This window comes from Pristiophorus japonicus, chromosome 8, assembly GCF_044704955.1.
Source record: "Pristiophorus japonicus isolate sPriJap1 chromosome 8, sPriJap1.hap1, whole genome shotgun sequence".
Taxonomy (NCBI): domain Eukaryota; kingdom Metazoa; phylum Chordata; class Chondrichthyes; family Pristiophoridae; genus Pristiophorus; species Pristiophorus japonicus.
Genome location: NC_091984.1, coordinates 223,845,318 through 223,851,317, shown reverse-complemented (window position 1 = coordinate 223,851,317; position 6,000 = coordinate 223,845,318).

The following is a 6,000-nucleotide window of genomic DNA, read 5'->3' as shown; positions in this document are numbered from 1 at the left end:
CCCCCCCCTCTCTCTTCCCCCCCCTCTCTCTTCCCCCCCCCTCTCTCTTCCCCCCCCCCTCTCTCTTCCCCCCCTCTCTCTTCCCCCCCCTCTCTCTTCCCCCCCTCTCTCTTCCCCTCCCTCTCTCTTCCCCCCCCCTCTCTCTTCCCCCCCTCTCTCTTCCCCCCCCCTCTCTCTTCCCGCCCTCTCTCTTTCCCGCCCTCTCTCTTCCCCGCCCTCTCTCTTCCCGCCCTCTCTCTTTCCCGCCCCTCTCTCTTTCCCGCCCTCTCTCTTTCCCGCCCTCTCTCTTTCCCCCCTCTCTCTTTCCCGCCCTCTCTCTTCCCCCCCCTCTCTCTTCACCCCCCCCTCTCTCTTCACCCCCCCTCTCTCTTCCCCCCCCCTCTCTCTTCACCCCCCTCTCTCTTCACCCCCCCTCTCTCTTCCCCCCCTCTCTCTTCCCCCCCTCTCTCTTTCCCCCCCTCTCTCTTTCCCCCCTCTCTCTCTTTCCCCCCTTCTCTCTTTCCCCCCTTCTCTCTTCCCCCCTTCTCTCTTCCCCCCCTCTCTCTTTCTCCCCCCCTCTCTTTCCCCCCTCTCTCTCTTTCCCCCTCTCTCTCTCTTCCCCCCTCTCTCTCTCTCTTCCCCCCTCTCTCTCTCTCTTTCCCCCCTCTCTCTCTCTTTCCCCCCTCTCTCTACTTTCCCCCCTCTCTCTCTCTTTCCCCCCTCTCTCTCTCTTTCCCCCCTCTCTCTCTCTTTCCCCCCTCTCTCTCTCTTTCCCCCTCTCTCTCTCTTTCCCCCCCTCTCTCTCTCTTTCCCCCCCTCTCTCTCTCTTTTCCCCCCCTCTCTCTCTCTTTCCCCCCTCTCTCTCTCTTTCCCCCCTCTCTCTCTCTTTCCCCCCTCTCTCTCTCTTTCCCCCCTCTCTCTCTCTTTTCCCCCCCTCTCTCTCTTTCCCCCTCTCTCTCTTTCCCCCTCTCTCTCTCTTTCCCCCCTCTCTCTCTCTTTCCCCCTCTCTCTCTCTTTCCCCCCTCTCTCTCTCTTTCCCCCCTCTCTCTCTTTCCCCTCTCTCTCTTTCCCCCCCTCTCTCTCTCTTTCCCCCCTCTCTCTCTCTTTCCCCCCTCTCTCTCTCTTTCCCCCCTCTCTCTCTCTTTCCCCCCTTCTCTCTTCCCCCCCTTCTCTCTTCCCCCCCTCTCTCTTCCCCTCCCTCTCTCTTTCTCCCCCCTCTCTCTCTCTTTCCCCCCTCTCTCTCTCTTTCCCCCCTCTCTCTCTTTCCCCCCTCTCTCTCTCTTCCCCCTCTCTCTCTCTTTCCCCCCTCTCTCTCTCTTTCCCCCCTCTCTCTCTTCCCCCTCTCTCTCTCTTTCCCCCCTTCTCTCTCTCTTTCCCCCCTCTCTCTCTCTCTTTCCCCCCTCTCTCTCTCTCTTTCCCCCCTCTCTCTCTCTCTTTCCCCCCTCTCTCTCTCTCTCTCTTCCCCCCTCTCTCTCTCTCTTTCCCCCTCTCTCTCTCTCTTTCCCCCCTCTCTCTCTCTCTCTTTCCCCCCTCTCTCTCTCTCTCTTCCCCCTCTCTCTCTCTTTCCCCCCTCTCTCTCTCTTCCCCCCTCTCTCTCTCTTTCCCCCCTCTCTCTCTCTTTCCCCCTCTCTCTCTCTTTCCCCCCTCTCTCTCTCTCTTTCCCCCCTCTCTCTCTCTCTTTCCCCCCTCTCTCTCTCTTCCCCCCTCTCTCTCTCTTTCCCCCCTCTCTCTCTCTTTCCCCCCTCTCTCTCTCTTTCCCCCCTCTCTCTCTCTTTCCCCCCTCTCTCTCTCTTTCCCCCCTCTCTCTCTCTTTCCCCCCTCTCTCTCTCTTTCCCCCCTCTCTCTCTCTTTCCCCCCTCTCTCTCTTTCCCCCCTCTCTCTCTCTTTCCCCCCCTCTCTCTCTTTCCCCCCCTCTCTCTCTTTCCCCCCTCTCTCTCTCTTTCCCCCCCTCTCTCTCTTTCCCCCCCTCTCTCTCTTTCCCCCCTCTCTCTCTCTTTCCCCCCTCTCTCTCTCTTTCCCCCCTCTCTCTCTCTTTCCCCCCCTCTCTCTCTCTTTCCCCCCCTCTCTCTCTCTTTCCCCCCCTCTCTCTCTCTTTCCCCCCCTCTCTCTCTTTCCCCCCTCTCTCTCTTCCCCCCCCTCTCTCTCTTTCCCCCCCTCTCTCTCTTTCCCCCCCTCTCTCTCTTTCCCCCCTCTCTCTCTCTTTCCCCCCTCTCTCTCTCTTTCCCCCCCCTCTCTCTCTCTTTCCCCCCTCTCTCTCTCTTTCCCCCCTCTCTCTCTCTTTCCCCCCTCTCTCTCTCTTCCCCCCCCCCTCTTAGAATGGAGTATGTTTTCACTGCCTAAACTTTCAAAACGGGCGTAAGTGGCCGGACACGCCCCCTTTTGGAAAAAAAATCTGTTTCAAACTGAAACTGTTCCAACTGACTAGAAGTGGAGCAAACTAAATGCTGAGAATTGCAATTTCTAAGATACTCCATTCTAAACCAGTTGCTCCAAAAAAGCTGGAGCAACTCAGGCCGAAACTTGGCCCCAGTAATACTGCACAATTTTTTTTTTGCTGACTTAAGACTTTCATGTTAGAGGGGGGTGGAGGTGATTTTTCAAGCAAAAAATGAAAAGTAAGGAAGGTAGGAAATCATGTAAAAATGTGCAACAGAAAATGAATTATTTTTCCAGCTTGTTTATTTTTCATTTAGTCCTCTAATCGCTGCTGTTTGAGTTTGTCTGCCTGGCTGCTGCCCTGTTAATACTACTGTGTGGAGACAAATAGAATGTGACACTTCTATGTGTAGAATGGTATTTGTGGTGACGCTTTGACTACAGATAATAAACTACTTGCCCTGAGGTATCTAATTCTGCAAACGCTTGTGATGAAACCAGCTTATTCAACATATAAAAAAGCATAACTGAATGACAGTACGGCTTCATTTTTAGTTTTTTTTCTTTAAAAAGTAAATACATAAAATTATGTGATTATAGCAGCCTTGCAATTTTAAGGAAACTATTGCCTAGAGTAAACGTTTAGACATGCTAGGGATAGCTGATGATTCTTTCCTTAATTGTCTATTGTCAGAAGATTTTATTTCATGTTGTGATAATGTGTCCTGACAGAAAAGCTCTTTGTTGGTTTCCCCCTTTGAAAATTAATTGTATATAATCAAAATCCAATGCAGTACAGTGACTAATTGTTTATATCACTTGTGGAGAGACTGTTGAATAAATTTGTTGTTCAGTAGTTTCATTTACATAATATATTCAGTTCCAGAGACTGGGGCTTGTTCCCTACTTCAGTCAGCAGAACAGTGTGTTTAGCTGTGCAAACAGCATATTTTAATATCATGGATTAGTTTAAATTTCTAGCTCTGACGTATTGTCACACTAAATATTACATTTATAACGCATAGTACATTAATAAATCAGAGAAGCATTGAAAAGGGTGCATCTTTGTTGCTGACTCTTGATAGTTTGATTTAAATGTTTCAGGAATTTAGTTTGAATGTCTCTGGTAAGGAATCATACTTCCAGATATTAAAACAGGCGCAGTGTCATTTATTCCCTGACCTGATACTTACAATGCATTTTTATTATATAGCAGTGAGTCATAATGTTAGAAATGCACACTGTTTGCTTAATTTAAATTATTTGATACATAGGATTTATATGCCCATAATGGTGTTGTACATTTTTTGACATGTACATTCTTTCACCAAGTCCTTGAAGGGCTGCAAAGCTGGTGGGGCCCATTGATTTATAGAAGTCTTCTGCAGTCTATGTGAAATGTTTTTATGCAGATCATTGTGATCTACTATAGAGCTTCAAGACCCCATGAGGGAAAACAACTGTAATCTGCAGGAAAACATCCAGATTCTCAGTGGATGAAATGCATCCATGGGTTCAGGAATGGGAAGGTTATGCTTAAGTAACTAGGTGGGGGATTTTAAAGATGCAGTTCACCCTTAATCATTCTAAGTTGTTTTGGCGCTAAATTTTTTTAATGATCCCTTACTTCAAATTAAACAATGTAAATAATGTCGGAAAGTAGGAGTAGTGCTTAAAAACATGATCAGATAATTTGAATTAGGTGAATTTGAATTAAGAGTGGACTGTACTCCTGACCTATAACTATGCAGTTAATATATACTTGGATTATATATTTAATATACATACCGTATTTACATGTGCACACATTTTCTGTCCCTCTTACTTCAGATGTTTCTCGCACACTGTCTAATGAAATTTTCTAAGTTATACTTTTCGATAAGGTGCCACATAAAAGGTTACTGCACAAGATACAAGTTCACTGGGTTGGGGGTAATATATTAGCATGGATAGAGGATTGGCTAGTGGGGTGTGGCAGGGATCAGTGCTAGGGCATCAATTAATTACAATCTATATTAATGACTTGGATGAAGGGACCGAGTGTAATGTAGCCAAGTTTGCTGATGATGCAAAGATGGGTGAGAAAGCAAATTGTGAGGAGGACACAAAAAATCTGCAAAGGGATATAGACAGGCTAAGTGAGTGGGCAAAAATTTGGCAGAGTATAATGTGGGAAAATGAGAGGTTATCCACTTTGGCACAAAAAATAGAAAAGCAAATTATAATTTAAATGGAGAAAAATTGCCAAGTGCTGCAGTGCAGAGGGACCCTAGGGGTTCTTGTGCATGAAACATTAAAAAGTTAGTATGCAGGTACAGCAAGTAATCAAGAAGGCAAATGGAATGGTGGCTTTTATTGCAAGAGGAATAGAGTATAAAAGCAGAGAAGTCCTGCTACAACTGTACAGGGTATCGGATTTAAGGAAGGATTGAAAGGGGTGCATCTTTGTTGTTGTTCAGAGAAGGTTTACTAGGTTGATTCCGGAGATGAGGGGGTTGACTAATGAAGATAGGTTGAGTAGGTTGGGCCTATGCACATTGGAGTTCAGAAGAATGAGAGGTTATCTTATCAAAACATATAAGATAATGAGGGGGCTCGACAATGTGGATGCAGAGAGGATATTTACACTCTTAGGGGAAACTAAAACTAGGGGACATAGTCTCAGAATAAGGGGCCACTCATTTAAAACTGAGATGAGGGAGAATTTCTTCTGAGGGTTGTAAATCTATGGAATTCTCTGCCCCAGAGCTGTGGAGGCTGGGTCATTGGATATATTTAAGGTGTAGATAGACAGATTTTTGAGCGACAAAGGATTGAAGGGTTTTGGGGAGCGGGCAGGGAAGTGGAGCTGAGTCCATGATCAGATCAGCCATGATCTTATTAAATGGTGGAGCAGGCTCGAGGGGCCAAATGGCCGCCTGCTCCTATTTCTTATGTTCTTATGTTTAAAGAAACAAAGGCAGTCATTTGAAAAGTACAAACAAAATTCTCCAGCAACCCCCAATACTGGAGCCACAATGTTTGCAGCCACTTGTGTTTTGCATCGTTTAATATTTCTGTCCTGACTTAGCATGAATATTATCACAGCAGAGAAAGTATTGCATATTACATATCTGGTACTTTGGCACCATACTTCGGTGTTGCACTTTATTTCATGCAAATTTTTATGTCACACATGCATTTGATGGACTCAAATTCAATATTCCCAAAGCAGCAGCAAATCACAGATGAGCAGTTAGGAAATGTACCAAATGACCAGAAACAAGTAGACTAAAAATCAATCATTAAAAAAAAAACTATGAATCAACAAAATCGATCAATAATTGAAAGGAAAAGGTGAACTGATGAAATTGCTCAAAATATTTTTGATCTCTTTGGCTGCCTGCCATCTCACTCTCAATAGCTTAGAAATTTAACACTAGAATTCCTTCTCTAAACTCCTCCCTCTTGCTATCCTGCAGATGGCATTACTGGTTAAAGAGGAAATTAATGCAATAGTAAGAAAGGACATTAGCTTGGTTGATGTGGAATCTGTATGGGTGGAGCTACAGAATACCAAGGGACAGAAAACGCTAGTGGGAGTTGTGTACAGACCACCAAACAGTAGTAGTAAGGTTGGGGACAGCATCAAACAAGAAATAAGGG